The following is a 10,798-nucleotide window of genomic DNA, read 5'->3' as shown; positions in this document are numbered from 1 at the left end:
CACCTCCCTCACTGGGGGTCCAGGGTTCGAGACATGATGTGCTTTCTTTTTTTTTTTTTTTTTTTTTTTCTGTAATAATGCACTGTATTATTTTATTTCCATTGTAAGACAGTCAATGGAAGGATGCACACAGGTTTCACATAAATCAAAGTACATCTGCAGGAGCGATTCTTTACGCTAAATGCACCCAAACAGCGTGAATGAAATGAGTGTATTCTGGCGCTACCAACTAAGCAAAACAGTACTGTAGATCTTCAGCGTTTGTGCATTGCACAGGACCTGAATTTCCTTCCCTGTGCAGGCCCCCAGGGGGGAAGGGCGATGGGGGTAGGGGGGAGACGATGGAAAATACTGTGCCTTTGAAATGCAATTACATGAGCGTCCGAGTACACTACGGCATACTGTAAACCAACACCAATGGGAAGGAAGTGCCAACCTTATTTTTAATGTGTTCCCGTGACATTCACTTTAACATTTTTTTTTTCTCTCCAATACAGTACATCCAATGGAAGGATGCACACAGGTTTCACATAAATCAAAGTACATCTGCAGGAGCGATTCTTTACGCTAAATGCAACCTACAGTACGGTACTGTAAGTGAGCAAAATAGTACTACAGTGGGCGTTTGTGTATTGCACATGACCTGCATTCCCTCCCTGTCTACTGCATGATCTGTGCAGGCTCCCATGGGGGAAGGGCAACAGGCTAGCAGGAGGCGGAGGAAAACACCGTGCTTTACAAATGCGAGCGTCCGAGTCCTCTAAGGCATAAACCAACAGCAATGGGGCGAGGGCCGGGCGCTGTTTGCAGTACTTTCACACATGAAATTAGAAATCTCTCATGAGGCGTCGTGGGCTAGGGGTGAAGGCTCCCACCTCCCTCACTGGGGGTCCAGGGTTCGAGACATGATGTGCTTTCTTTCTTTTTTTTTTTTTTTTTTCTGTAATAATGCACTGTATTATTTTATTTCCATTGTAAGACAGTCAATGGAAGGATGCACACAGGTTTCACATAAATCAAAGTACATCTGCAGGAGCGATTCTTTACGCTAAATGCACCCAAACAGCGTGAATGAAATGAGTGTATTCTGGCGCTACCAACTAAGCAAAACAGTACTGTAGATCTTCAGCGTTTGTGCATTGCACAGGACCTGAATTTCCTTCCCTGTGCAGGCCCCCAGGGGGGAAGGGCGATGGGGGTAGGGGGGAGACGATGGAAAATACTGTGCCTTTGAAATGCAATTACATGAGCGTCCGAGTACACTACGGCATACTGTAAACCAACACCAATGGGAAGGAAGTGCCAACCTTATTTTTAATGTGTTCCCGTGACATTCACTTTAACATTTTTTTTTTTCTCTCCAATACAGTACATCCAATGGAAGGATGCACACAGGTTTCACATAAATCAAAGTACATCTGCAGGAGCGATTCTTTACGCTAAATGCAACCTACAGTACGGTACTGTAAGTGAGCAAAATAGTACTACAGTGGGCGTTTGTGTATTGCACATGACCTGCATTCCCTCCCTGTCTACTGCATGATCTGTGCAGGCTCCCATGGGGGAAGGGCAACAGGCTAGCAGGAGGCGGAGGAAAACACCGTGCTTTACAAATGCGAGCGTCCGAGTCCTCTAAGGCATAAACCAACAGCAATGGGGCGAGGGCCGGGCGCTGTTTGCAGTACTTTCACACATGAAATTAGAAATCTCTCATGAGGCGTCGTGGGCTAGGGGTGAAGGCTCCCACCTCCCTCACTGGGGGTCCAGGGTTCGAGACATGATGTGCTTTCTTTCTTTTTTTTTTTTTTTTTTCTGTAATAATGCACTGTATTATTTTATTTCCATTGTAAGACAGTCAATGGAAGGATGCACACAGGTTTCACATAAATCAAAGTACATCTGCAGGAGCGATTCTTTACGCTAAATGCACCCAAACAGCGTGAATGAAATGAGTGTATTCTGGCGCTACCAACTAAGCAAAACAGTACTGTAGATCTTCAGCGTTTGTGCATTGCACAGGACCTGAATTTCCTTCCCTGTGCAGGCCCCCAGGGGGGAAGGGCGATGGGGGTAGGGGGGAGACGATGGAAAATACTGTGCCTTTGAAATGCAATTACATGAGCGTCCGAGTACACTACGGCATACTGTAAACCAACACCAATGGGAAGGAAGTGCCAACCTTATTTTTAATGTGTTCCCGTGACATTCACTTTAACATTTTTTTTTTCTCTCCAATACAGTACATCCAATGGAAGGATGCACACAGGTTTCACATAAATCAAAGTACATCTGCAGGAGCGATTCTTTACGCTAAATGCAACCTACAGTACGGTACTGTAAGTGAGCAAAATAGTACTACAGTGGGCGTTTGTGTATTGCACATGACCTGCATTCCCTCCCTGTCTACTGCATGATCTGTGCAGGCTCCCATGGGGGAAGGGCAACAGGCTAGCAGGAGGCGGAGGAAAACACCGTGCTTTACAAATGCGAGCGTCCGAGTCCTCTAAGGCATAAACCAACAGCAATGGGGCGAGGGCCGGGCGCTGTTTGCAGTACTTTCACACATGAAATTAGAAATCTCTCATGAGGCGTCGTGGGCTAGGGGTGAAGGCTCCCACCTCCCTCACTGGGGGTCCAGGGTTCGAGACATGATGTGCTTTCTTTCTTTTTTTTTTTTTTTTCTGTAATAATGCACTGTATTATTTTATTTCCATTGTAAGACAGTCAATGGAAGGATGCACACAGGTTTCACATAAATCAAAGTACATCTGCAGGAGCGATTCTTTACGCTAAATGCACCCAAACAGCGTGAATGAAATGAGTGTATTCTGGCGCTACCAACTAAGCAAAACAGTACTGTAGATCTTCAGCGTTTGTGCATTGCACAGGACCTGAATTTCCTTCCCTGTGCAGGCCCCCAGGGGGGAAGGGCGATGGGGGTAGGGGGGAGACGATGGAAAATACTGTGCCTTTGAAATGCAATTACATGAGCGTCCGAGTACACTACGGCATACTGTAAACCAACACCAATGGGAAGGAAGTGCCAACCTTATTTTTAATGTGTTCCCGTGACATTCACTTTAACATTTTTTTTTTTCTCTCCAATACAGTACATCCAATGGAAGGATGCACACAGGTTTCACATAAATCAAAGTACATCTGCAGGAGCGATTCTTTACGCTAAATGCAACCTACAGTACGGTACTGTAAGTGAGCAAAATAGTACTACAGTGGGCGTTTGTGTATTGCACATGACCTGCATTCCCTCCCTGTCTACTGCATGATCTGTGCAGGCTCCCATGGGGGAAGGGCAACAGGCTAGCAGGAGGCGGAGGAAAACACCGTGCTTTACAAATGCGAGCGTCCGAGTCCTCTAAGGCATAAACCAACAGCAATGGGGCGAGGGCCGGGCGCTGTTTGCAGTACTTTCACACATGAAATTAGAAATCTCTCATGAGGCGTCGTGGGCTAGGGGTGAAGGCTCCCACCTCCCTCACTGGGGGTCCAGGGTTCGAGACATGATGTGCTTTCTTTCTTTTTTTTTTTTTTTTTTCTGTAATAATGCACTGTATTATTTTATTTCCATTGTAAGACAGTCAATGGAAGGATGCACACAGGTTTCACATAAATCAAAGTACATCTGCAGGAGCGATTCTTTACGCTAAATGCACCCAAACAGCGTGAATGAAATGAGTGTATTCTGGCGCTACCAACTAAGCAAAACAGTACTGTAGATCTTCAGCGTTTGTGCATTGCACAGGACCTGAATTTCCTTCCCTGTGCAGGCCCCCAGGGGGGAAGGGCGATGGGGGTAGGGGGGAGACGATGGAAAATACTGTGCCTTTGAAATGCAATTACATGAGCGTCCGAGTACACTACGGCACTCATATCCGAGCGCTGCCACGTGCTGGGAGTTCACGGTCGGCGGCCATTTTGTCAGGTTGCTAAGCGATCCAGCTCGGTATACCGTAATGTGCATACAGTAGACCTCGCTTATCCCAATGTAATTGAGCTAGGGGATTGTGACGCTCCTTCAGCATTGCCCCCTGAACTGTGAAATGTATGCCATATTGTATCTCACTACATATCCGAGCGCTGCCACGTGCTGGGAGTTCACGGTCGGCGGCCATTTTGTCAGGTTGCTAAGCGATCCAGCTCGGTATACCGTAATGTGCATAGACCTCGCTTATCCCAATGTAATTGAGCTAGGGGATTGTGACGCTCCTTCAGCATTGCCCCCTGAACTGTGAAATGTATGCCATACTGTATCTCACTACATATCCGAGCGCTGCCACGTGCTGGGGGTTCACGGTCGGTGGCCATTTTTTGTGTGCATAGAACTCGCTTATCCACATAGGCCCCTGTGTTTTTAACTACTATATTGAGATGCACATTTCTAGGCCTACAGTATTTAATATACAGTAAGCAGCATTGTTGTTAGGCAATAATTGAAGAATTTACATACAGTACTGACATGTACTGTATGTAATGCTTGTACATCATGTCAGTCGACCCTTATGCTGTACACTACTGTAAGTCTCACAGGGCCCATGCACTTCCAAGGAGGGTTATTTACTGTACTGTATCTGTTTCATACAGGAAACTAATTGCAGTCCATAACACTGAAGTTGTATTTTCAGTACTGTACAGTATACAATACTTAAATTTGAACATCAGGTACTGGATAGTAAACATGTACAGTATTAACTTCTATCATAAAACTCTTATGCATTTTCAGATGTGTAAATTTTAGACTACAGTATTCACAAATGTTTTCTCTCCATACAGGAATTATAGTTGGACAACATGCCAGTAACTATCAACAAAACGATGAGCAAGATAATCGCCAACATGAAAAAAGAAAATAAAACCATCAAAGAGATCCATGCATGGCTCAAGGAAAGTGGCATTATAGTCACTTTAGAAACGGTGCGCTATCATGCATTCGAGAGAACAACGCCCAGATTTGTATTTCCTACAAAATGCACATGGTACGTACTGTACACTACTGTAATGTTTAAATGACTTGCTTTATACCATAAACAATTTTTTTGAAATAAAATAAAAACTTCATCAATTGTAACTGTGATTGTGCTGTTCATGAATTCATATTTTTCATACTGTATTGTACTGTAGGAGAGTGCAACAAATTGTGGAGGAACTAACTCGTGAGGATGATGAGCGTACTGCTCTGCAAATAAAACGAATTCTCCATTCCAAGTATGACCTGGACATATCGGCCACCAGCATCAGAAGGATGCGACGGAAAATGGGATGGACCTTTGGCGCAACAAGGTAAAATACTGAAAGCAGTATAAACCATACAGTAAATGCACTGTTAATAATCCCTTGATACGTGATATAATAATGCCATAAATCATTATACAGAGTGTGTACTTTATACTATATACAGTATGTGTGTGTGTATATACTGTATATACAGTATTCTATCCCAAAAGAGATACCTACTGTATAGGCACTCAGAGACAGCAATGAAGCATTGCCGGCTTATTGTGATGATTACATACTGTATACTGTGTGTGTGTGTTTGTGTGTATGTACAGTATGTATATATATATTACTCTGTATGTAACTTAATGTACTGTATGTACAGTTTAATGTATACAGTAGGTATATAATACAGTATACTGCACATACAGTCTACTGTATATACAGTAATCTGTAAATCTGTAATTTCATAACTGTATCTGATTTCATTATTTTTGGCTCTTCACAGGATATCTCCAATGATAAGAGATGTGAATAAAGAAAAGAGAGTGGAACAGGCACGGCGATGGATTGAGAGTGGTGAAACATTTGATGATGTCATTTTCACAGATGAATCGTCTGTTGCCCTTGAGCGGTTCTCCAGAATGTCATTCAGGAAACGTAACCATATCTCTTTAAAACCACGCCCAAAGCATCCATTGAAAATCCATGTATGGGGAGGCATATCACGATTAGGAGCTGGTCCCCTATTATTTTTCGAAGGTACAGTACAGTACTATACTTTATTCTGTGCCTGTGTTCTGTAAAAATACATGTTGTACTGTAGAGTACGTGTAACTGCACAATAAAAGGAGTTGCTTATTAATGAACAACATTTTTTTATTTCTGTAGGAATCATGGATAAGAAATATTTCCAAGAAACAATAGTAGAGAAATGTATGGTGCCATTTGTGAATAAATATTACCCAACTCACCATAGGATATTCCAAGACAATGATCCTAAACACTCCGCCTCAGCCAAATTTATGGAAGAGAAAGGTATGAATTGGGAACGCACACCACCAGAGTGAGTATTCTTTCAACAGTGTACAAGTAAAATTTTGGATAGCACTCTAGTACTGTAAAAAAAAATTTTGTTTAATAAACAGTACAATATTGTATGTTTAATTTTCTCTATTTACTGTAATGTACTGTAATTAATTTTTTCTATACGCTTTTTTTTTTTTTTAATTAGATCACCAGACATGAACCCAATCGAATTAGTGTGGGCTCAATTGAAGAGGTACGTTAGGAGTGTTGCAAAGCCAACAACAAAACAGCAACTGGTGGATGGGATAAAGAAATTTTGGCTAGAAGTACTCACACCTGAACATTGTAATAATTATATAAATCACCTGTATAAAGTATTACCTGTTGTAGTTGAAAGAAATGGTCAAGCCACAAATATGTAGTTCTGTATTTTCTGTTTAAAATTTTAAATTGGTGCATTATTAAAAAAAATGATAAAATTGCCTTTGTCTGATTATTGCATAAACTAATGTAGAATATTATACAGTAGTAATGTTATTGATGTGTACTGTATGAACAGTTATTTTCAGTTTTATAAGTCCTGAATAAGAGTACTGTACATTTTGATCAGTGCAGTACATGGAATCGGATGTTGTAATACTTTATTTTTACATTAATATTGATGTTTTTCCAATAAATATTCAATTTTACAGTATGGTACGGTACAGTACATGAGGGTACCTGTACAGTATGATACGTCATTATGGGGGAGAAATACTGTATCCACTAAATGTACAGTAAAATGTTTTTTTCTTATTACAAACACACAAATGCATCTCAGATGGAAATATGCTATACACAGCAGACAGCTTATGGTGACAGAACTTCCCTACTGTATCCCCACCCATAGTCGTGGTATATTTTAGATTGCCTAATGAGACACTCCTGCAGCATTGCCAATGATTCATGTAAAACCTGTGTGCAAACAGTATCTGTATTGAATGCAAAGTACAGTAAGAGTACAGTATACAGTATTATCAGAGCCAAACCTGACCAACATGATGCCCTAGGCTAGATTTTGGCTGATGCCCTCTTGCACAGATGCTACGTAGTTCCGCCTCTAACCCTGCACCCCTTTCCCAGCACCATCACCCATTTTGGCGCTCCTACCCCCTATAATCTAAATAAGAACAATGTGCACATTTAGTGCCAGCCCAAAACAGTGTACAGTATGTTCTTGCTGGGAAGGGGCATGGTAACACAATAATACCCGAAGATGAAATGACACAACACAGTACTGCAACTTTATTCACATTATATCATGCAGTGGTGTCTCTTATTCTCATGACATCATATCATAGTACCACATTACTCCTAACAGTAATGCCCCTTATTCACATTACACCCCACCACATTCATCTTTATTTACATTAGACCACAGGTTCTCAAACTCAGTCCTCAGGACCCCACACAGTGCAGGTTTTGCAGGTCTCACAGAATCACAAGTGAAAAAATTAGCTCCACCTACTGTATGGACCTTCTAAAATGTGTCAGTTAGTAATGAATACATCTGTGCACTTGCTGGTTTACCTGCAAAACATGCACTGTGTGGGGTCCTGAGGACCAAGTTTGAGAACCACTGCATTAGACCATGCAGTAGTGCCCTTTCCTTATGTTACACCAGAAAATATTGTAGTACACCTTATACACATACAGTACAGTAATGCCACACATTAGTAATGCATTTCATATTTAAATTTTCTGATTTAATTTCATAGAGCCGCAGTCACTCACAGAATATAGGCATGTACTGTAGCATCTCATTTTATTCTGCAGAAGCTGATTATTCCCGTTTGGCTAGTTTGCCGCCTCTGTACAGTATATCACAATAGAAAAAAGTTATAGTGTCAGTGAAAAAAGCACCTCATGACAGATACTGTACACAAGCTCATGTCTAAATACTGTATACTGTAAGCAGTGACATTAAGGGGTACAGTACTGTATATGCAATTGCAGTCGAATTCCGGAAGGAATACGGAAAAAATGGACACGGGATCCCCCATCTTTTTAGAACCAGCACCGGGCTCTGCGCCTGGTCCTGGTGCAAAAAATAAGGGGGACAAAAAAAGCGTAGGGGTTCCCCATATTTTTTGAATCAGCACTGGGCTCCACTAGCTGGACAGATAATGCACAGCCGGGGGAGACTTTTATACAGGTCCCTGCGGCCATGGAATTAAATACCCAACTAGTCACACCTGGCCGGAGTACCCTGGAGGAGTGGGGGCCCCTTAAATCAAGGGGACCCCCCTCCAGCCACTCGATTATCTCTATCACCCCTGTGTATTGTAGCTAGGGGATTGTGACGCTCCTTCAGCATTGCCCCGTAGCCTGCAAAATCTGTGCTGTTATTTGCTCCATAGCTGAGTGCCTCCTAGGAGCTACTGTAGGAGTCACAGGCGGTAGCCATTTCAATTGAGTCTGCCCTGCTATAGAATTGTACAGGTATGTGTACATTACCGTACGGTGCATAGAACCTTTACAGTAGAAACTCTCCTGCAGCTTTGGCCTGCTTTACTGTATGTACTGTAAAACTTGTGTTTTGTCAGTTTGCTATGCGACCGAGCCCGGTGTAACGTACAGTACTGTAATGTGCATAGACCTCGCTTACAGTATCTCTGTGTATTTTGGCTAGGGGATTGTGACGCTCCTTCAGCATCGCCCCGTAGCCTGCACAGCTTATGCCATTTCTCATTCCATACCCAACTGCTGCCTGCCACGAGGTGGGGGTTCAGGAGGTGGGGGTTCATGGGTAGTGGTCGTTTTGACAGTGTGCTATGCGATTGAGTCCGGTGTACCGTAATACTGTATGCAATCCTACAGTAGCTTATCCCTCCCCTGTGTATTTTGGCTAGGGGATTGTGACGCTCCTTCAGCATTGCCCCATAACCTGCACAAGGGTTCAGGGGCGGCGGCCATTTTGCCAGTGTGCTACAGTATGTCATCGAGTCCGGTGTACCATAATATGCATACTGTGTATTTTAGCTAGGGGATTGTGACGCTCATTCAGCATTGCCCCATAGTCTGTACAATCTGGACTATTACTTGCTCCGTAGCCTAGGGCCTCTGTGGGGCAAGGAGTCATAGGTGGTAGCCATTTCTATTCAGTCTGCCCAGCTACAGAATTGTATGTGTACTGTGTACGGAGCATAGTACCTTAACCTGCATAGAACCTGCACATTATGGTACACCGGACTCGATCGCATAGAACCGCTCATGCAGCTACTGTATGCCCTGGTTTGCAGTATGTGAATAAAAAAAATAATAAAGTGTCTGAAAAAAACTACAGTAACATGCATTCGTACAGTACTTAAGGAATCGAACCCTGGACTCTGAGTATAGGAAGCGAAACACTTCACCACTTCGCCGCAGACAAATGTATAAATCCGTTGGTTTTGATTATGCTGTAATGGCTACGGGATTAGGACGATAACACTGTAGAAAATTCCTAATCTTGAGAGGCAATAGTGAACTTGTAACACACATCCATTTGCGACAGTGTACACTACTGGTTTTACAGTACTGTGTTTTGTCTGCGGGACTTGCACGCTCACATACAGTATTCATAAAGTATTGTAGATTGATCATATACTGTATGCTGTACTACTGTATTTGCGTCGGTGTCGTACTGTATATACTGTACAGTACTGTATTAAATAATGCAGCGTAATGAGTACAGTATTTGCTGTATGCAGCGTAATGAGATGCCTTAGTAAAGTAGTCCTTATTATGTATGTCAGTATTGTATTTTACGGGAGACCACACGCATGCGCAGTGGTGATTGTAAAAAGCGACATCTGGTGGCTGATCGCAGGTATTACACGTAAAGGTAACGCCAAACGTCAAATGTCTGTCTCCGTGCGATTAGATAGCCTCTCTGTGGCTAGGCGCGCCTCGCTACGCCACAGTACGCTGCGTATGGTCGAACGGGACAACCGCCGCGGCCACTCAAGATAAAGGTGGCTACATCTGTATCCTCATTTGTGACTGAGTAGGCAGTACAGATCTGTAATAGGGGATGGTCTCCAATATGATAAGTTCAGTGAGGGCATGTCAATGGAACTGCGGGCTATGCAGAGTTGTAAGTGCGTGTTACAATTGTTTTCAGACACATCTTTTGCATAAAAGTATATAGGTGGTCATTCCGAGTTGTTCGCTCGCTAGCAGTTTTTAGCAGCCGTGCAAACGCTATGCCGCCTCCCACTGGGAGTGTATTTTAGTTTAGCAGAAGTGCGAACAAAAGGATCGCAGAGCGGCTACAAAGTTTTTTTGTGCAGTTTCAGAGTAGCTCAAAACCTACTCTGCGCTTGCGATCACTTCAGACCATTCAGTTCCTGTTTTGACATCACAAACACGCCCTGCGTTCGCCCAGCCACGCCTGCGTTTTTTCTGGCATGCCTGTGTTTTTCCAAACACTCCCTGAAAACGGTCAGTTGACACCCAGAAACGCCCACTTCCTGTCAATCACTCTGCAGCAGCCAGTGCGACTGAATAGCATCGCTAG

Source organism: Pseudophryne corroboree, chromosome 8 (genome assembly GCF_028390025.1).
Source record: "Pseudophryne corroboree isolate aPseCor3 chromosome 8, aPseCor3.hap2, whole genome shotgun sequence".
In the NCBI taxonomy this organism is placed as follows: domain Eukaryota; kingdom Metazoa; phylum Chordata; class Amphibia; order Anura; family Myobatrachidae; genus Pseudophryne; species Pseudophryne corroboree.
The sequence above is the reverse complement of the archived record's forward strand: the minus strand, read 5'-3'. Positions refer to the sequence as shown.